Source organism: Lynx rufus, unplaced genomic scaffold, assembly GCF_022079265.1.
Source record: "Lynx rufus isolate CCGP_SWC_20201006 ecotype Redwood Valley unplaced genomic scaffold, mLynRuf1.p SCAF_11, whole genome shotgun sequence".
Taxonomy (NCBI): Eukaryota; Metazoa; Chordata; class Mammalia; order Carnivora; family Felidae; genus Lynx; species Lynx rufus.
This window is the reverse complement of record NW_025814825.1, coordinates 31522072-31544966: the sequence shown is the minus strand read 5'-3', so window position 1 is coordinate 31544966 and position 22895 is coordinate 31522072.

Sequence of the window (22895 nt, the reverse complement as noted above, 5' to 3'; positions counted from 1 at the left end):
GTACTTGTAATGGGTGTTTTAATCAATTACCAATGACCTTTTGTGGGGACCTTCTTTTGGTTGTTTTGCTTTGACGGGACGATTCTGGCTGCCGAGTTCGAGGGCCAAGATTTTGAAGCAAAGTCCAAGAGACTGTTGGAACCGTCCAAACTTGAGCTGTTAGCACTTGTGCTGATCTTGTGCAGATAGGAGACAGACTGGTGAGATCCGACAACTGAGCCTGGGGCCTCATAGAGATGGAAGGAGTGGAAGCTGAGGACAAATTGTGTATCGGGGAGGCGCGAGAGCAATTCCACATCTTCATCATGTTACATCTGGATAAGGCATCGCTGTTGCTTTTATCTCCACATTTCTTCCCTGTGCTCAGATTTCTCACAGACCTCTCAAGAGAGAAGCCGTCGATAACTTTGGGTTTGGCTTCCTGCCACCTTCTCCTCTCACTTCCAGCTTCCTCCAGGCCTGCCATTTCTTTCCGTCAGCATAGCCCCAGCCTGGTGCAGGCCTTGGTGGCCCAGATCGTATGGAGGCAACTTCAGACTCCACTGTAGGCACTGTTCCTGCCCACAGCCTGACTGTGGGCTCATCTCTGGTTACTCTGGGCACACCCACCCCTGACCCAGCTGGCCCCGTGGTCTTTTTCAGGTCACTGCCTCTGACTCACCTGCTCGTGTCTCTTTCTCTAGGCACCTCTAGAATCCATGTGCTCCAGTACCCGCTGCACCCTCCCTCCCGTCTCTCCCTACAGTGCATAACCACTCATTTTCGGCTGTTCACCATTATGCGCATCCGCAGGGAGAAGGCAGGCAGCCATTGAAAAGAGGTCCCGCACAGGTTGATGGGAGGGTACAGGGACCTTATATAATTCCAAGTGGGATCGGGATAACAACTATGGGTTAGATGGCATTACATTAATTGTTCCTGAGTTTTCTTTTTACCAAAGTTAAGTCACCATCTCATTTTAAAACCTTTTTTATTTTTTTTATTTTTTATTTTTTTTTAATTTTTTTTCAACGTTTATTTATTTTTGGGACAGAGAGAGACAGAGCATGAACAGGGGAGGGGCAGAGAGAGAGGGAGACACAGAATCGGAAACAGGCTCCAGGCTCCGAGCCATCAGCCCAGAGCCTGACGCGGGGCTCGAACTCACGGACCGCGAGATCGTGACCTGGCTGAAGTTGGACGCTTAACCGACTGCGCCACCCAGGCGCCCCTTAAAACCTTTTTTAAATAAAACAAGGCCATGTTTACATGTTGAGGTTAACCACGGACCCTACCACTCAAGTAAGACATTTTTAATATAAAAAGAAAGTAATGAGAAAAAAGGTGGAAGCCGGTTACATGAGAAGTAAGCCATTTCGATGTATTTGTAATTTAATAACGTTTGTTATGCCAAGAGAGAGTTGCCCTGTCCTTTTTAAAGCCTGTTGTTGAATGATGTGGGGCTGCTTTTGAGAACATTCACTGGAGAGAAATGAACTGAGTGCTTGTCTGTCATTGACAAGGTACAAACAGGAACCCCCTGACCGTGACCTCAGATAGTAATTTTAATTGTGGGTAGAACACGCGTTTCCTATAAGCTTTGCCAGGCACTGTTGCTTCTCGTTTGTTCAATTTCTGCTGAAGAGGTGAAAGAGAGACGACTGCTGGCTTCTTTGGACAGATGGAGGTCTGATGGATATGAAGTCGGGGAATTCCTGATCCTTTGCCAAATTAATATTCATAAGCGTCGTGTTGGTCTCAGTCTGTGGCAACCCGTGTGATTTGGCAGCTGGAAACTTTAGTGCGTGCTCCTTATGGAATGGGTATTGACTTTATCGATGCCCGGCAGATGCAGAGCTAAGATGAGTGATGTTTATTTGCTTCTGTAATCCCAAGGGCTCAAGGCACTTGACACATTTTTGATAGCCCTCCAGAGTGTGGCTCCGAAACCCTGCAAACCCCTGGGCAAGAGGCTGAATTCTCAGGAGCGTTGCTCGTCCGCTGGTGAACGCATGCAGGATCCAGTTCTCTGTCGTACCAGGGATGTTTCGGTGGGCATCACTCCTGCCTGAATCCCGGCATCAGATGGAGGTTCTGCAGGCTGTATACCGCCTCCACTCCTCTTGTAAGCAGTTGTGAATCTGTGAGTAGCCAACCTACGTCACTGAAATGGAAAGCAACGCGGTGAGGATCAAATTGTCTTCTATTTATGAGGCAATGAATCTTGCATTTTCAATAAATATTGGTTGGGGGCTTGCTGTATGTTAGGCTTGTTCTAGTTGCTGGGAATCCAGCAGCATTTAAAGAAGATAGGCAAGATTCGCTCCCTCATGGGGCTTACAGTTTGGTAGTGAAGACAAACAGGAAACAAGTTAATGAATGAGACAACTTCAAATAGTGGTAGCTACATGAAAATGAAAAAGCCTAATTAGTGGAGAGTTACTAGGATTTGGGGGGACAGGGAATGTCGTAAATTATTATGGTGGGGAGGGGCTATCTTGGAGGCATTTGACCTAAGATCTGAATGGTAAGAAGGGGCCATCTATGTGAAGATACAGCATGAGGGGGCTTGCTGGCATGAAGGGGCTTTCTAGGCATGAAGGAACAAATGCAAAGGTCATGAAGCAGAAATGAATTTGAATTTGGCAAGTTCAGAGAACAGAAAGAAGGATACTGCTCCTCCCATGGTTGAGAGGAAGAGTTCTAGAAGGTGACGTTTGAAGATTGAAAAGGATCGGATCATTCAAGGCCTTATGTTATAAGGATATTAGGTCATATTCTCAGGGCAAGGGAGAAACCATTAGAGAGTCTTAAGCAGGGTCTGATAAACAGTGCTTCTTTCTACCCAACTTTACAGTTATAGTCTATAGTCTTCCCTTTTTATATCCTGACTTTTTACTATCTAATGTTCCAGATTTAAAAAAAAAATTTTTTTAATGTTTTTATTTATTTTTGAGACAGGCAGAGACAGAGCATGAACAGGGAGGGTCAGAGAGAGGGAGACACAGAATCTGAAACAGGCTCCAGGCTCTGAGCTGTCAGCACAGAGCCCGACGCAGGGCTCGAACTCACGGACCGCGAGATCATGACCTGAGCCGAAGTCGGCCGCCTAACCGACTGAGCCACCCAGGCGCCCCAATGTTCCAGATTTTTTATAAATACTTATATATATTTGATAAAAAAAAGAGATCATGCCTAGTTTTACGACTGAATTCATCCACATATCTATATATCTGGAACAACTTCCCTGGTCGGTAATTACATGTTACAGTCCATCATATATGCATCATAGCCAATGTCATTAACCCCAATCAGTTGAACTAGTAAGGGTTACTGTCTTTGTTTTCTCTGGTTATAAAAGTAATACTTGTTCCTTGTTATATTTTTTGTTTTGTTTTTTGTTCTTATATTTTTAAGTAGTACAGAATTAGATAAAATAAAATTGTACCTATTTCTAACTTCATTTTATGTCGTCTGAGTGCCCAAGTTTACTATTTGGAGGGAATAATTACCTAGTTAACATATGTACCTAAAATATAGTTTTGACCTCAATAAGAAAATGTTAGTTTACATATTATTGAAAGGGTCTTTTTTAATTAACAGAGACATGCTCTTAATGAAATAATTTTGGGTTTTCTTTTTCTGCCTGATGTCTATACCCTTCTAATTCCTTTTTTTTTTAAATTACATTTTTTTAGTGTTTATTTTTTGACAGAGAGAGAGAGAGAGAGACAGAGTGCCACGAGGGAGGGGAAGAGAGGGAGACACAGAATCTGAAACAGGCTCCAGGCTCCAAGCTGTCAGCATAGAGCTTGACACAGGGCTTGAACTCACGGAGTGAGAGATCATGGCCTGAGCTGAAGTTGGACGCTTAACCGACTGATCCACCTAGGCACCGCCCTCCCCGTACCCTTCTAACTCCTAAATCAGTAATTGCACACAGGATAGCAATAGCATATAGTAGGATGTATGCTAGATTAGGAGTTAGGAGATCTGAATTTAGTTCCACTCTGCCTTTAACCAGCTGTGCATACGTAGACAGATTGGGGCTCCAAGCCCCTAATCCAGTGCTCTTTCCCCTGCACCATGAGGAATTCTCCCTTGTGGTTTTGCCAGGTACCCCTGTTGCACCATCGTGCTTTCCTCCTGAAGCTCAAAAGACCTGGTCTTTGAGTTTTCAGAAATTGGATGCAAACAATGCAATATACAATAGTTTGATTTGAGAATGATATACATTTCTTATTGGCATAAATGGTAAATGTTCCCCTGAATTGCTTTGTTTCTACTTCTACTCTTTAAGAATACATAAATAAAACCGAAGAAGCTTGATACCCAAGGAGAACGTGTTGATCAGTGTGGCACATGACCAGATGGATGGGGTCTGAGTGGACTCAGCATATGCATACAGTAGTTCCCCCCCCCCTTATCCTCAGGGGATACGTTTTAAGATCCCCAGAGGATGCCTGAAACCAAGCGTAGTACCAAACCCTATTTATACCATGTTTTTCCCTAAACATACATGCCCATGATAAAGTTTAATTTATGAGTTAGGCAAAGTAAGAGGATTAACGGCAATAATTATAAAATATAACCATTATAATAGTATACTGTAATAGAAGTTATATGAATGTGGTCTCTCTCTCTCTCTATCACATTGTACTGCACTCATCTTCTCCTCTTGACAGTATGAGATGGTAAAATGCCTACGTGCTGAGATGAAGCAAGGGGAATGATGTAAGCATGGCCTTCTTAAGGCTTAATTGTTTTGCTTTTCATATTTTAGTTGTATAGCACACCAGAAGTTGATGTTTGTGAATAGTGTGAGATGGTGGGCTGTGGGGTTTTGTGTTAAGATTTTTGCACACTCACATGTGGGGTATGTTTTCATCATATATTTTCTGTGTTTAGGGGACACCTATTGTGAACATTGGATCTCCTGAACTAATCCAATAATTTTCTTATGTCTCCACTCTAATATTCTATGTCTTTGTGTTTTTGTCTGCTTTTTGGGTAGACAAAGCTTTACCTTCCGATTCTTCTATTACATTCTAAATTTCTTTTTTTTTAAATTTTTTTAATGTTTAGTTTTGAGAGAGAGAGAGAGTGTGTGAGCAGAGGAGGGGCAGAGAGAGAGAGGGAGACACAGAATCCAAAACAGGCTCCAAGCTCCAGGCTGTCAGCACAGAGCCCTATGTGGGGCTTGAACTCACGAACTGCAAGATCGTGACCTGAGCTGAAGTCAGATGCTTAGCTGACTCAACCACCCATGCGCCCCTAAATTCCAACTTTCCACTATCATTATTTTTGATTCCAAGAGTGTTTTAGTTCCCAAATGTTTCTTTTTTAAAGACTCCTTTCGTTGTTTCATTTATGCACTTTTTTGTGTCTGAGGATAGTAACTATAGTGGTTTTTAAGTTGAAGTTTTTTAAGTTTATTTAATTTTAAGTTATTTAAGCCTTTACGTTTATTTATTTATTTTTGAGATAGAGCACCCACAAGCAGAGAGAGAGGCAGAGAGAGGGAGAGAGAGAATCCCAGGCAGGCTCTGCACGATCAGTACAGAGCCGAATCCGGGCTCAAACCCCAAACTGTGAGATCATGACCTGGGCTGCAACCAAGAGTCGGACAGACATTTAGCCGACTGAGAGCCATCCAGGCGCCCCATCCTTGCCTTTTTTCTTTTAAGCTCTGAATTGTCCTTATTTCCTCTGAGTTCATTCCCCACCCTCCTCCCCTTCTGAATCCCCCATCCCAGCTCTTATATTAGAGGCTTTTAATTATCTGGTGATCTTTGGTTGTCTGTTCATTTAGGAATGAGACACTAAGAAGCTGATCAGAAGGTCTTATGAATTGGCAGCTGCATTGTGAATGAGTTTTGTTGGATCTGGCAGTTTTGTTGGACTTAGTTCCTGCATCCCCCAAGTGACAGTGCCTTTTTCCTCAGCGTGGTCAGTCGCTCCAAAGATAGAGCTCAGTCTTCTGCCTGGAGGTTAGAAGGCTGACTGCTAGTCCAATGGGGCCAGGGTGTTTCACCATTTAGCATGATTTCTATTTAATCCCCTGTGTTCCTGTGGTGCCTCGCCTCCCCGCTCTATTCTCCTGTAGTCTGCTATCCCCAGTAGGTGTGCAGCCTATCCACAGAGTAAAATCTAGCTTTCTTCCAGGGAGGGGAAGGCTAATTGTCTAGGGGGCAAGAACTTTTAAAGACCTTCCATTAATCCTCCTATTTTTAACCCCATCCTGTTCTGGCTGCCTTTAGAAATCCTCTGTTCCTTCATGCCTGACACTTTCTGAGATTCTGCAGTTGGCTTACTTTTTATTGTATTCCTTCCCTGTTGGTTCGGTTCTCTGTGTTGCTACATTGTATATACCATCTGTTGGGTCACTCCCAGCTTCCCCCAGGTGGTTCACCTCTTTTACCTGCTGTTCCCTTCTCTCCTTTCCCTGTATCTTTGTGGCTTCTTTCTTAATGTCTTTACTATCAGTGGTGTTTTAGGAGAGAGCAGATATAAACCTGTGTTTTCAACCTGCTGTATTAAATCAGAAGTTGTATGTACCACAATTTATCCAACTGATTTCCTGCTAATGGAAACTTATTCCGTTGTGTTTGGAGTTATAAATCATGCTAATGACGGGGCACCTGGGTGGCTCAGTCGGTTGAGCCTCCAACTTCAGCCCAGGTCACGATCCTTTGGTTTGTGGGTTTGAGCCCTGCTTCGGGCTCTGTGCTGACAGCTCGGGGCCTGGAGCCTGCTTGGGATTCTGTGTTTCCCTCTCTCTCTGCCCCTCCCCCACTCTGTCTCTCTGTCTCCCCCAAATAAATAAACATTAAATTTTTTTTTAAATAATGCTAATGTGCCCTTAATACAAATATATCTGAGCCCATGGGGGAACGTTGCTCCGTGACATTACAAACTGTAGAAGCCTTGGGTCTGAAGTTAAGTTTGTTTAAAGTTTTGACAGATACTGCCTAATATGACTCAAAAAAATTGAATCAACTAATACTCCTATCAACAGTGTGAGACAGAACACATGTTTTTATTCATGAACTAGCTATATATCCTCCTTGATCCTTGACTGACAGATTTCTCTGTGGGGTTGAAAACATTCTATTTAATAATTTTGGCAGATTTTCGCATTAGGTAACCGAAAAATTCAATACTGAACATTATAGTTCTTCAAGACAAAAAATGATACCATGTGGGTGATTAAATTACCAACAGGAATGGAGCCAGTATGATTGCTTGGATTTTCTTTATCTCTACTCTATTCTTGTGGCTCATAGTACTTCAGTTTCATAGGCTTCCAGAACTTTAAGTATTAAAGGAACTGATGATCGATTTGGTAATAGTCTGCTTTCACAAAATTGCTTTAGTGAGCATCCTTCATTTGTCTGCTTCATGTCACAAACTCATTCTCCTGATCCTTCTGCTTCTCTCATGGCTGCTGGCCTATCTGATTACGTGAGTGCTTCTGCAAAAAGAGGTAAAAAATGCAGTTAGGCCTGTAGAACGCTGGTAGTATAAGTATGTGGGATGGAGAACCAGCTGAGAATTGGGAAGAGCCACAGACAGGGAGTTTGACAGCTTTGGGTTTGCATCCTGGCTCAGCCACAGATTATTGCACGATCTTGGAAAATCATGTAGGCTCTGAGCCATATTTATGTAAGACAAGAAGAACAATGGTTACAAAAACTAGTAAGGATTTTTGGGTGCAGTGAAAGAAATCAAATTCAACATGACTAAAATCAAAAAACAAATTCATTTATTTACTTAACAGAGAACCCCAGGGATAGAATTTAGACATAGCCGAATTCAGATGTTTACACAATTCCAGAAATATGTATTTCTTTACCTCTCGCTCCTTCTCTTTCCTGGGTTGGCTTCATTTTAGGTGGGGGTCTCTCAAAGTGGAGAGAAAAATGGCTTACCACGGGGGCCTGGGCAGCTCAGTCGGTTGGGCATCCGACTCTTGGTTTCGGCTCAGGTCATGATGTCACAGTTAAGGGGTTCGGGTCCCTCGTCAGGCTCTGTGCTGACAGTGTGGAGCCTGCTTGAGATTCTCCCTTTCTCTCTCCCCCTCCCCTGCTTGTGCTCTCTCTGTCTCCTAAAACAAATAAACGAACTTAAAACAAAATAAAACAAAAAATGGCTGCCAGCAGCTCTTTATATCCATTCTGGGTCTTGGGAAGCCCATGCAAAGAAAGCACTCTTTCCCAACTGTTTCGGCAAATGTCCCGCAGCTGACTCTTAGCTCTAGCTTGGCTCATAAGTGTCTGGTCAGTCAGTGTCTCCAGCTGGCCAGGCCTCTCCAGGAGCGTGTAGGTTCTCAAGGCATGTGAACCGAGAATAGATAAGATGCCCAAGGAAAGCTGCTGCCGCCTCTAGGTAAGGACAGGATGCTGGGCAGAAAGAAGACAAGAGCTGTTTTTCTCACTGGATGGTCTCAGGCTTAAATACCGTAATATTTTGAATATAAGCTCCATAGCGCATATAACATAGTAAAGTATTCTTTTTGTCCCATTTTATGGATACTCAACCCACGTAAATTATTTGTAGTTAATTTTTGCAAGTTCTTTTAGGCCTGGAGGGCCTCATGCTTATTCCTAAACTACTCTTGTCCCAGGCCACATGACCTGAAGGATAACTTTAAGGGAACGTTAATAACCTTTAGTGGATAGTCTATGTGCATTTATCATCATCTTTATAGAGTCTTGTTTAAAATGCCTTGGTCAGGGGCACCTGGGTGGCTCAGTCGGTTAAGTGTCTGACTTCAACTCAGGTCGTGATCTCATGGTTCGTGAGTTTGAGCCCCGTGTCAGGCTGTGTGCTGACAGCTGGGAGCCTGCTTCGGACTCTGTGTCTCCCTCTCTCTCTGTCCCTCCCCTGCTTGAGCTCTGCTTCTCTTTCTCTCTCAAAAAATAAATACACATTAAAAAAATGTTTTTTTAATGCCTTGGTCAATGAGGTAATGCTCACGATAGATTATTTTATCTTGGTATATAATGGTTATGGTCAATTAAGACATGCACAGTTTTAAAACATTGAAGTTGATCTTTTGTTTGCTTGTTAGTATGACACTGAAAACAGAAGAAGCCATTGGGAGGACATGGTTATCATATTAGTGCAAAGTATGACAGCATCTTCCAAATATTCCCTGTTTCTCTTGGCAGCCAATCTTGACATTATCCGTGAACTGATCTAAACTTTTCTTGAATCTACTTATACCTAAATTGGTATTGCCTCTGGAGATGAGAGCCATAATTTTTTTGTGGGTCCTATCGATACACCTCATTTTGTGTGATGGTATGTTGAGTGAGTACTATTTACAGACTATAATAAGCTGCAACTGTATTTTTCATCTCCTGTTTTCCTTTAGAACGTGTTCCGTAGGGAATAACCCTCTGCCATCTCTCTAAATGAAAACGTGGACAGGTCCCATGGCTCTCTGTTCATTCTTGGGTAGCAGGTGGCCCCATGGCCACCTCAAGTCCTGAACATGGTCTCGATTCAGACATTAGAATAGCTAACCCATGCAGGTAGTGGAAACATAGAATTGAATTTAATGTCAATCCTCACCTCCTCCCCCAGGCAAGGCCACTAAAATGTTGGCTGTTTGTAGTGGCAGAAGGAGGCATGATTCTTTCCCCTTCCCCAGCTTAATGTTTCTTCCTCACTAGCTTGCTGTAATTTTTTTTTTTTTAACTCCTTGGGTTAACCTGGCTTAAGTAGTTTTTAAGGAGTTTTTTTTTTAACTCCTTGGGTTAACCTGGCTTAAGTAGGAGAGGGGATTAGGAGAATAGGGCACAATGTTACACTTGTCAACTCTTTATCTGGCGGGTGATGTTTGTTTGTTTTTAGTTCTTGTTTTTTGTTTTTGGGTTTTTGTTGTTTTTCAGCCCTCGGAGCACAGCACGTGTGAGGCATGTAGTACTTCTCATCTGGCTGCCTGCAACCCCCTTGGCTCCTGGTTCTCCAGGGATTATGGACCTTTGCTGTTAGAGAACCATCTCCCATCAGGAGGCCCTCCTGGGCAGAAGTGTAATGGCTCTAGACAGTTCTTTCCTCAGCAGGGTCTGTGCCTGGCCCAGGGGAAACTATGTGGCACCTGTTGAGTCACCTTGAGGGGTGGGGGAATTCTGTCTCCTTCATGCCAAGGTCAAACCCATGTATTAGCTACTCTTGGGATTCCCTGGGCCTGGACTCATATCTCCCTCCTCTGTTCTCAAATGCAGAGTCCAAGTAGGCCCCCCCAAGGTTTCACTGACACCTTACTTTTTCTAAACTTGAGGTAGGGTGGGGGTATCCCCTCATCTCTAAGGAAATTGTCTTTAAAAACTCCTATTTATTTATTTATTTATTTATTTATTTAGGTAGATAGATAGATAGTGAACAGGGGAAGGGCGCCCAGTGTGGGGCTTGAACCCATAACCACAAACAAGATCATGACCTGAGCTGAAATCAAGAGTTGGACACTTAACCGACTGAGCCACCCAGGTGCCCCCCCCCCTCAAATTCCTCTTTTTAATTTCTAACTCTCAGTTCTTTTGTATTTTCAAAGCTAGATGAGGAGCCCAAGAGTTGTGGGATGAGATTTTTGTGTGTAAGTTCCGAAGACAGTCATCTGGCCTGTCACAATAGAATTTCGCATTTATTTTACTTGGGTGTTTCAGATAAGACTTTAATGTTAACAGACTTGTAGTATGATAAAAAAAATTTTTTTTTTTTCGTCTCTGTCCCTGGCTCCTGGCACAGCACTCCTAAAACTCTTGGCATTTCCTGAGTGATAGGGGAATGTCTTTTGTTATTCATAAGGAACCACTTCTTAGCACACTGGAGTGTGCTAAGGAGGTGACGTAGGGTGGGGCCCTGGGTAGCCTCAGGATGGGGCTGGTCACCAGAATGACCATGTGATTTGGACTTGCAGCCATACTCACTAATTTCCTGGGAGCAGCAAGAAGTGGGGCTAGAGATTGGGCTCTGTAGTGAGTCAGGTGGGAGTTTGTTTCTTGGTTCTTGTTTTTGGGTTTTGGGTTTTTCGTTCTTGTCGCTCAACCCTTTGAACACAGCACCTATGAGGCATTCAGTACTTCTCATCCGGCTGTTTGCAATTCAGAGAGCTTCCAGGTTGGTGAACACATCCACATGAATTCATCCGCCAGGAGGGTGGCCCGCCCCAAGTCCACAGACGGGACAGCCCAACTCGGGACCCTTCTGGTCCTTGCCTTATGTACCTTTTCATCGGTTTCCTCTGTATCCTTTATAATAAACCCGTATATGTAAGTAAAGTGTTTTCTTGAGCTCTGTAAGCTGTTCTAGCAAATTATCAAACCTGAGGAGGGGGGCGTAGGAACTCGAGTTTCTAGCTGGTCAGTCAGGAGTACAAGTGGCCCAGAATTTGAGATGGTGTCTGGAGCAGGGGCAGTCTTGTAGACAAGGCCTTTAACTTGTAAGTTCTGATGCTAACTCTGGGTTGATAGTGTCAGAATTGAATTGTGGACATGCCATTGGTGTAGGATTGCTGGAAGACTTAAGAATCAGAGAATACTGTATTACATATAAGCCACCGCAGTCTCTTCTAGCCTTCCGGAATTGCTGGCAGGTTCTGAGATTTGTTGCAAGTCCAGATTCATCATACTTACTCGTCGTGATTTTTTAATCTTCAAGCCCATTAACCTTTGATCTATTTCTTTGCCTACTGAAGAAGACCCCTACGTTTTCATTTCTCTTCCTATGAAGACCTTTGATGTCTTGAGACACTGTAGTCATCTTTCGTGGACCCTTCTGAAATTGTTCTATTTTTCTTGATTTTCAAGTGAATGGAACTGTAGCATTATGGATGCTGATGTTTGATACAAGGGGAATTACATTTTTTTAGTTTGTCCCTATTTCCCCTTGATGATGGCCAGAAATTATATTGACTCTCTTGATCACAGAAGCACTTGAACTGATGATACCTTTAGGGACTATTCAATAACAGATTTACACCTTTTTTTTTCATCATTTCTGAAATAACAAACATTATTATGTGTTCACAGGTTTAGATACATGTAATACACTATTGACTCAAAAGGAAATATATATCCAAATGATATTATCCTCATAAAAGCAGCTACCTTAGGAATTTTTAAGGTCAGTCTATTGTTCACAATATTTTAGAGCCTCATGTTTTGAAACTGCTTTAAATCTTTAGCATATTCTTTTGAATGTCCTCAACAATGGCTATTCACTCCAAGAAAGTGACTATGATTTTTGGAAACATCAAAAATCATTGGAAACCACGTCTGAGTGTGATATTGATTATTCATTTGAGCAGTACTGTTAAGGTCAAAATAGTGTATCTATAAAATGGTGGGCCTGGTTTCCTTATTTAAATGAAAACAATACCAAGGATAATTGTAAGGTTTTTTTGACAATGATAATACCATTGATATACCCACATTTTGTAGAGATAACTTTAAAAGTAACAAGTATAATCACTCTTTCTTTCCTCATGAAAGACTCCTTCCATGAGGCTGTAAGATATCTAGTGCCGACAGGGAAGTGAGCCACTCTCTAGTCACTTTCCTGACATATCAGTTCTCATTTTGACTCTTGTCACATCAAAGCTTCTACTTACCCTGATACTGTGCAGAATGATCTCAACCAGAACTTGCCATGTCTGGCTATCGCCTGTATCTCAGTTCCCCTTGAGCTTTTTCCATCCTGGGACATATCCTTCCTCCTTATTTCTTTTATAAGTGGGAAGTGGTCCTTTGGGAATCCATACTGCTCAGAAAAGGAGCATCTGTAGATTTGTAAGGCATCATTTGGTGGAGAACTGTCATTGTAATTAGTTTGTTGCTGCTGGTATCCCAGGCGTACGTATTGCAATGCCCAAATTAATTAAAGCTAGATTGTTTAAAACATTTTTTAAGTTTATTTATTTATTATGAGAGAGATGGGGAGAGAGACAGAGAGTGTGGGAGAGGGGCAGAGAGCTAGGGAAAGGGAGAGAATCCCAAGCAGGCTCCACCTTGCCAGCGTGGAGCCTGATGTGGGGCTCAAACCCACAAACCTTGAGATCATGACCTAGGCTGAAACCAAGAGTTGGGTATGTAACCTACAGAGCCACCTAGGTGCCCCAAAGCGAGGTTATTTTCAAACCTCACTGACTCTCGCACAGTCTATTCGAGGGTGAGGGGGTTTGGTTGCCAAGCTCTCAGCACTTCTGGAGGCTTGGAATTAATTCAGAAAGGAAAGGGAAATTCTGCTATGCAAAATCAAGGTACCATGATGCCACCGACAGTGAGGAGCAGGTACCCAGATCCTCTTCTGAAAGACTATTGCGTATGTGACTCCCTGAGCACAGTGCCTTGCCTGTGGATCAGCGCTCACAAAATAGTAGCTTGTTGCTATTTTGATGATATTCATCTATAGAATTAAAATGCTGAGTTGTCTTTTGGCCACACCATCCTGGGTATTTCCTTTAAATACCCAATTAGTCAGTCAAATGTTATTCCCCCTTAGAGAAGTCTTGTTGCCTTGCCCAGGATGGCCATGCTCGTTTGGAGGAATCTGACCCTTCGTACAGATCCCACAGAGCCTATGGCCTCCTTCCCAGCCAGCTGTGAAAGGGATTGATGGTGGCCCTCCAGCAGCTTTCTGGAGCACTGCCGCCGGGCAGTGTGAAGGTCTTCATTTCATCCCATACTTCCAAATTTCATCCTTGAGCGTCTTTTGACCTGCAGGGGTCCATTCACCTCTAGGAAGCAACACGGATCTCTTCTGGAGCACTGTGTATCTACTGCTTTCTGACCTAGGACCTTTGAACTGCCAACTGCAAAAGGAACTTTTCCTCAGAATTACATCATCCATACTAGAAGCTGAGTTGAGAAGAGGAGAAATAAGGGATCTAGGAGGCCTCTGTTTCTGTAACATTGGTTTCCTCTCCTCCCTCTGTTTCTACTTAGTACATGTCAGGGTCACATAACTTACATATGTAAATTACAAATTACATTTGGCTCTGGTTTTTCAAATCTTTCTTCCCCAGAAAGAGTTGATCCTTTTTTTGTTTGTTTGTTTTTAATCCTAAACCTCCTTGGATGTCCATTTCTCAGTCTTTGTGGACTTCTTGTTTGTTTCATAAACCACAGGAGGCGTTTCCATGTAACCCCAGATGCTCACCCGTGCCAGGCAGTGAGCTTGCTGCCCACCAACCCTGCAAGACACACATCAGCTTCCCCTTCCATCTTCTGGGGACCAAATAGCTCATTAGGAACTATTTCAGCTAATTGCCACAAATGCTAGAGATTTCTGCCTCTGCTCTGGTTAATTTTACAAAATGACTCCAGGCTCTTGACTTTTTCTGGGTCTTTTTTTATCTTTTTCTCTTTGTTTCTTTTATTCTAGGTTGTCTCTGTTGCTCTCAGACTGTCAACAGTGATCTCACACTTGGTTACAGATTTGTCTGTGATACCAACCCCCCCCCCCAACACTATGACTACTGCTTACCGTTGGTGGGCCTGAAACCCATAACTTGTTCATGTAGAAGATACAGTGGAAACACACTGGCCTTTGGAACATAGACTTCAGCCATTCATCAGCCTTTTTTTTTTTTTTTTTTTTTAAATTTTTTTTTCAACGTTTATTTATTTTTGGGACAGAGAGAGACAGAGCATGAACGGGGGAGGGGCAGAGAGAGAGGGAGACGCAGAATTGGAAACAGGCTCCAGGCTCCGAGCCATCAGCCCAGAGCCCGACGCGGGGCTCGAACTCACGGACCGCGAGATCGTGACCTGGCTGAAGTCGGACGCTTAACCGACTGCGCCACCCAGGCGCCCCCAGCCTTTTTTTTTAAAGTTTATTTATTTTTTGAGAGAGAGAAAGCAAACGGGGGAGGGGCAGGAAGAGGGAGAGAGAGAACCTCAAGCAAGCTTTGCACTGATCGTGGGATGATAGCCCCAATGCGGGACTGGATCCGATGAACTGTGAGATCGTGACCTGAGCTGAAATCAAGAGTTGGATGCTTAACCAACTGAGGCACCCAGGCGCCCCACCCCCCCATCAGCCTTTTTTGCTGTGTTCTTAATTAGTTGCGTTTTTGAGAAATGAGAACCAAGTAAATTGAATTTACATTATTCGACACTCTATTCTAAGTGAGGAATACCAGTTTAAGACATGAGTGATTAAGTACCTGCAAAGCCGTACTTCTCAATCTTATAGACGATTGTCTTGTAGAAATCAAAATGTTTATTTTCTTGGTTCAGATTATTCTCATTCCAAGATCCTGCAAGTATCCAATATAACTCAAGCCTTTATTTACTCTTACTCTGAAGATGTTAAGTAACTCCTTCCCTTGCCCCCAGAGAAGACAATTCTGTCATTGTCCACATTCTTTCAAAACATAGGTCAAAGAAGACCGAATGAGATTCTTATGGGAGCCTAGAATGTCCTGAGCAAGAACGTCAGATTCTCATTCCATCCAGTACAGTTGTTAAGGTGGACATGTTCATTCCCTGTTATTTACTCATCAAATATTGCATCACTGAGGTGTCTGGGTGGTTGTCGGTTAAGCATCCGACCTCAGCTCAGGTCATGATCTGGCGGTTTGTGGATTCAAGCTCTGCATCAGGCTCTGTGCTGGCAGCACAGAACCTGCTTGGGATTCTCTCTTCCCCTCTCTCTGCCCTTCCCCTGCTTGCACACATGTGGGCAAGGGCTCGCTCTCTCTCTCTCTCTCTCTCTCTCTCTCTCTCTCCCCCCCCCCAAAATAAATAAATAAACAACAAATATTGCATCACTTTGTAAGAGGAGAACAAACTTGGAAATTATAGTGAAAGACCATGCTGGAATAAATTTATTTTACATACACACACCACACCATACCACATACCCCACACCACACATATACATATATGAAAAAAAAAAAACAATAAAAATTAAACTCTGCCAATTGAATTGTTTCCTTAGACAACCTTAAAATATGATCAGAAAGCTTCTCTTTCCACAAATAGATTTCTTGTTTTCAGCCTGTTGGGAAGAAAAGAAGTGAGGGGTACCCTTTAATTCATCTATGAAAGAGTGGTCCCAAAGCAAAGCCCTCTCAGGTATTACTGGAAGGAGAAAGATCTTGACAAGTTTGAATAAAGACAGTAAACATAAGCATGATAAACATAATAAATGGGAAATGTTATCTCTGTAAAATATATAAAAAAGCATATATAAATGTATGGAAAATGGAAAAACCCAGCTTACTTAGTTACAACTGTGTAAAATGGTTTTGTTACTGTTTGTAAGAAGGCTATGAGTATTATGAGACTTTCAAAAAATACACGAAGAGACCATTCATCATCTTTCCTCACACCACTACTTTCTATTTTTGTACATTCCTTTCTCATTTTGTCTGTATGCATCTGTATTTTCTGTAGGTGTGCTCAGAGCACGCACATTTTGTGCTCTGACTTTGGGTTTGCCCAGCATAGGCGTGTTTTTGGTGCTGCCCCAGTCCTCATGACCATCATTGGGAAAGGCTTCATAATAATCCATGGCTTGGATGTGCCCTCCCTGTACCTCTTAGGAAAAGTCATTAAAAGGGAAGAGAATGTGGCTACAGATGTTTGGTATATAGGTAATTGCCTGCAAAGAATTGCTGTGTGCATTTCAAAAGGACCAACTAAATACTGCAAAGAAGTGAAAATTGGCTTACATGTTCAAAAGACATTGTATTTCTTGGATGTATTGTTTTCTCTTTCATTTTCTCTGCCACTCTCTCTCCATTATTTACTCTTTTGTATCGTCTCTGTAGCATAAGAGAAAGTTGACATAGCAATATGAAGTCATTGGGTGGCTCCTTGGCTTTTTTCCTTTGGATACTCTAGCAAAAGAAACATGGGTACTTTCAGCTATAATGAAGATACTCATTGACTAATAATTTGCTAATCATGTCACTACTGGAACTAGTAACTGGTATGAGTTTAACTTAGGTAAGTATTTTGTGAGTGTGTACTGTGTTAATACGTGAATTTTTTGGTCGGTGCTAGGTGCTTTTACGTGTACTTCGCCCTTCAATCCTCATTAAAGCCCTATTAGAGAGGAACTATTAACTCCCACAGACACAGCGGTAGACTGTGATTCAGCAAGCTAAGTCCCGTGGTCAAGGCCACTCAGCCAGCAGTTGTCTGAGTTGGGTTTCTAAGCCGGAGATGTCTGGCCCCACCCCAAGCGCGCTGTTGTGCATGCTTAAAAATGTGATCCAGTGTTTGTATTTGTGGCAGTTTTAAAGGCATCAAGGTCAGTAGTAGAGGGAGGAGGGAACCCCTGGAATCCTTTAACGGGGGAGATCCTGTCAGAGGAATGTGGATTTCTTTTTCCTCTTAAAAATGTTTTTCTAGGGGCACCTGGGTGGCTCAGTCAGTTAAGCAGCCGACTTCGGCTCAGGTCATGATCTCACAGCTTGTGAGTTCAAGCCCCGAGTCCGGCTCTGTGCTGACAACAAAGAGCCTGGAACCTGCTTCGGACCCTGTGTCTCCCTCTCTCCCTGCCCCTCCCCTGCTCGTGCTCTGTCTCTGTCTCTGTCTCTCTCTCTCAAAAATAAATAAACATTAAAAAATTTTAAAAATAAATAAAAATGTTTTTCTAGGGGCGCCTGATGGCTTCGTCGGTTAAGCATGACTTGACTTCAGCTCAGGTCATGATCTCACAGTCGTGAGATCGAGTCCCACGTTGGGCTCTGTGCCTGCTTAAGATTCTCTCTCTCCCTCTCTCTGCTCCTCTCCCTCACTCACGCTTTGTCTCAAAAAAAAAAAAAAAATTTTTTTTTAACCGTGTTACGTCACTATGTCCAGCTGCATCATGGCCTAAGAGCCTCGTGTAAGCCTCCTTCTCAGGGAACTGCTCTTTGAGAACATTTTTCACACGCAGCCTCAGAACACACATATGTGCTCCAGTGTGAAGTCTCTGGAGAGGGGAGGATGATAGGTCTTCTTCTGCAGTTTTTGAGGTTCCACTTGATATAACTGTTATCCCCCCCACGCTATCTCAATATAAAAAATTATAATAATCAGGGCACCTGGGTGGCTCCGTCGGATAAGTGTCCAACTTTGGGTCATGTCATGATCTCACGGTTTGTGAGTTTAAACCCCACATAGGGCTCTGTGCTGACAGTCCTCTGTCTCCCTCTCTGCCCCTCCCTCCCCTCTCTCTCTCTCTCTCTCAAAAATAAATAAACATTTAAAAAATTATCATAAAATATTGAAATCTTATCCCTCTCCTATGGCTCATGGAGGCAGTCTGTAACAATTAGGGTAGTAATAGCTAACATTTATTTGAACGCTTATGCTGTGGGGCGGGTCTATGCTTCGTGATATAATATGGGTTACTTATTTCATTTTCCAAATAACTCCATGAGGTAGGCATTGGGATTTGAAAGGATCAATAAAAAACACTCATCTTTTCCCTAAATTCTGAACCAGTGTAGAGGTAGAAACGGATATCCAACAGAAGAAGATCAAAATGCCACCTCCAGTGCTAATGATTACCGATAATTGGGGAACGTGGCTTGGGACTACCAGCCAAGTAGGATTGCAATACTTTCCCCATAAACAATACAGATTTACCTAGTCGTAGTCCCTGCCAGCCCCGGACAACCACAGGCTTACTGGCAAGGGCACCTGCCCCTATCTCATTTATAGTGTGGAAGACCTGAGAAGGATGAGCACGGTCTACTAACAGGCAGATCCCAAGTGGAGGGGCAGGGGGCGGGGGAGACAAGGGTGAGAAAGGCGGAACTGAATATGTGCAACTGTATCTCTTTCTCCCAAACTCACAAATCAGGTAACTGCTTTCCTCCTACGGAGAAAAGGAAGTGAGGAGGTTGAGACAGGTTAAGGATGTCACATCTGCTGGAGTCCCTGACACATGGAGTCAATCGAAAGAAGGCCTTTGTCCCCATTTGTAGGTATTGTACATGGATCTGTCCTACAGATGTGGCAGCTGGGGCACTGAGACACTAAATAAGAGTTGCGATTAGTGAGTAGCAGAGAAGTCTAAATGGGGTCACTCTGTAAGTGATGGATGGAGCCAGGAACACTGGGGTGGGCTTCAGTGTGGCTCAGGTACAAGACAAAGGGAAATTCAAAAGGGAGGGCAGATGTGAGAGGCACACAAGCAGAAGCCATGAGTTGCACTCGCTGGTTATGAGAGCTGGGGAGTTGTCAAGGGGACTCAGAGTGTTCTAGTACGCCTAGTTGGAAAATACTGAAAGCATTAAACGTGTGCGTGCGCGCGCGCGCGCACACACACACACACACACACACACACACACACACACTGTGTTTCCAGGGGAGAATAGCCTGTGCTCTTTTGGACATGTGAGTTTGAGGTACCCCGGAGGCTATTGGAAGTTTGAGTCCACAAGTTGAGGAATGTCGGCAGCAGAGAGGCAGATTTGGGCATTGTCCCTTTAAGGGTGAGTGCTGGCTGAAACTAAGGGGGGACTAAAGTAAGAGCAGCAAAGGAGGAGGTTCAGTTTCACAACTGAGTTTTGTATTTGAAATAAGCCAAAAGGTTGGAGTTGGTAACCTTGAGCGACTTGCTCTTGTCTAAAGGCAAGCCTGGCTGCGGTTCAGGAATTGACCTCATCTTTTAACCAGAGCCCCGGTGCATGACACAAGCTTACAGCCCACACTGGTGTGCCGGACGGCTTCCATTTGTCCAAGTTCACTGTTTATCCATTTCCACCCTGGGAGACGGACGTGTGGGCTGCATCAAATGGGTCCCCCTTGAGTCCAGCTACTGAGAGGAGTTGGAAGGCATCTGGAGTGCGAGGCTGGTGCATTTGTATCCTTGGCTCTTTTACTGTCTGATCCTTGTGGACTGGCTGCTTTCCTTTGCTCAGGATTTTCTATGGTGACTTTATAGAAGGTTCCAGTAACTGTCCTTCAGACCTAGAGGTGGTAATATCTTCCACTATTACTACCCCCTGGGGACTCTACTGACCTTTGTTAGAGTTTATGAACACAGCTCACATCTTTCTAAATGTCTTTGTGGAAGCCTCCCCAACTTCCTGGCCTTGGATAAAAAAGGACCTTGGATAAAAAAACAAAACAAAACCAAAAAAAAAAAAAAACACCTAGTAAACCAGAAGGAATTTATGGTCTCCAAGGCACCAACCCTACCCTTAATAGGCAGAGAGGGGCTTCTAATCGGGGGGTCTGTGACCTGGAAGGAGACAAGAGAGTTAGTACAGGATATGCAAACCCACTTGCACACACAGCACCCTCATCCATAAACAGAGTAATATCTTACACAGTTGTCAGGCTCTTTCAAATGTTTGTAAGTGCCTTAGTGATTTGTAAAATAAAATATATTTGAAAATACCGTGAGATTCATTTTAACTGTTGTCTTTATATCTTTCTTAATCAGTAAACATATTAAAAATATAACCATTGCTAGAGTGCCTGGGTGGCTCAGTCGGTTGAGCATCTGACTCTTTTTTTTTTTTTAACTGTTCTTTTTAATGTTTATTTATTTTATTTTTGAGAGAGAGAGAGAGAGAGCATGTGGGGGGGGGTAGAGAGAGAGAGGGAGAGAGAGAAAGAATCCAAAGCAAGATCCATGCTGTCAGCACAGAGCTCGAAGGCAGGGCTTGAACCCATGAACCGTGAGATCATGACCTAAGCTGAAATCAAGAGCCGGGCATTTAACTGACTGAGTCACCCAGGCACCCCGAGACACCGACTCTTGATTTTGGCTCAGGTCATGATTCCAGGGTCACGGGGTCGAGCCCCACATCGGCTCTGTGCTGAGCATGGGGCCTGCTTGGGATTCTCTCACTTGCCCCTCTCCCCAACTCGGGCTCAGTCTCTCTCAGATAAAATTAGCACATATGTGTGTGTGTGGCCATGTTTGGCTAAGGAAATATTTTATTGATTTATTTTAGGAAATATTTTTAAACGTTTAGTGCAAACTCACACATGAAGAAGTTGGCAACTACTTCCAAGGCCTTTGCTGTTAAAATTCACCAGACTTTTCCTTGGGCCCCAAACTAGGAGAAAGTAGAATGAACCGGTTCCGTTCTAACTCATTCTATCAGGATCGAGACAGAGGTGACCACCCACATCTTGAAAGAATTTTTGTAAAATCCTTTCCAAGTTTTTTTATTTCCAGAAAGAAACTCAGGTCCTCGGTCTTGAACCAAAAAGTACACCACATTCTCAGCCTTGGCAACACCTTGTCCTTTGCGTGACCTACTGTGGCTCAAGCAGTGAGCAGAGTCTGCGGAGCGCAAAAATAAACATCTCTAAGGGCCTGTGGAATTTGATGGCCTGTGCAGTGTGTGAGGCAGACCGTGGGCTGAGTGCCAGGCCCTGTAGGTGAGCCCTCCAGCAACCCGTGTGCATTTTTAGCCTCTCTCTTGGTCACCAGAAAGGCCAAGCCTTGATTAGAAGCGCGGGATTTTCAGCCTCACACCCACCTCTCTTTTTCAGAGAAGGGAGAGGGGCTGAAAATGGAGCTAATTGACCCTGTCTCTGCGAGGATGTCTCCATAAATTCCCAGTGGTGTGGGGTTCGGGAAGCTTCTGGTTTGGCGAACGCATGTAGGTGCTGGGAGAGCGTCATGGCTGGAGACAGCGTGGAAGTCCCGCGGCCCTTCCCACATCCTTGCCCTATGTGTCTCTTCCATCTGGGTGCTCATCTGTGTCCTTTATCATACCCTTTTACAGTAAACTGGTAAATGTGAGCAAGCGTTTCCCTGAGTTCAGTGAGCCGCTCTAGCAAGATAGTTGAACCCAAGCAAAAGGTCATTAGAACTGCCCGTCTACAGTGTGTTGGTCAGAAGTTCAGATGACATCCTAGGCTTGTGTCTGGTGTCTGGAGGTAAGGTGAGAGGCAGACTTCTGGGCCTGAACCCTCAACCTGTGGGATCTGACACTCTCTCTGGGTTGACAGTATCAGAATTGAGTCGAATTCTTAATGGTGTGGGGGAAACCTCCACGTGTCTGGTGACCAGAAGTGACAGAAGCGTGTTTTGTGTGGGAGGTTAAGGAGACTCACAGGAGAGAAACACCCAGAGGGAAGAACCAGGTTTTCCCTACTCAGGAAGGAAAAATCTGAGTTTTTATATTATACTAGCAGTGAAGTTGTGTTTCCAGGTTTAGCCTGGTCGGGGGTCAGGATCTGGCCATGCTTGGTGTACTCAGTGAGATACATTCACTTAAGGCTCTGTTACCCAGATGCTGGGAAGGCTGGTCAACCTGGTTTGACAGTGGGTTAAAAGAACAAAGAATGATGGGTAATTTCTTCCCCCCATTCCTCAAGCTCCCCTTCCCCCTTCCCCATGCGATTTGAGAAAATGTCCAGAACGTGAGAACTGGGGATATTCATTCCCTAAGTATTTATTGAGTGCCAGTGTCCGAGGCACTGAAGCGTCAAGGGTCCCCCGCTCCCAGGGAGTTCACACTCTGTGCAGACTTCACTGTGGCTTTCTTTTTTTTTTTTTTTTTTTTTTAAATTTTTTTTTTCAACGTTTATTTATTTTTGGGACAGAGAGAGACAGAGCATGAACGGGGGAGGGGCAGAGAGAGAGGGAGACACAGAGTCGGAAACAGGCTCCAGGCTCTGAGCCATCAGCCCAGAGCCCGACGCGGGGCTCGAACTCACGGACCGCGAGATCGTGACCTGGCTGAAGTCGGACGCTTAACCGACTGCGCCACCCAGGCGCCCCTTCACTGTGGCTTTCAAACGGCCATTCTCCACGACCCTGTATGACCTGAGGGGTTAAGTTCTAGCCCACCAAAATAACGGACTGGTCTCCCCTCCCATTCCAACCACATGGCAGCAACAGCGATTACAGAGCGAGGAAAACGTTGTGGTATAGACAGGCGGCACTGTGCTCCAATAAAAGGCTCTCTGTCAGCTAACAGAAAGACCCTATGA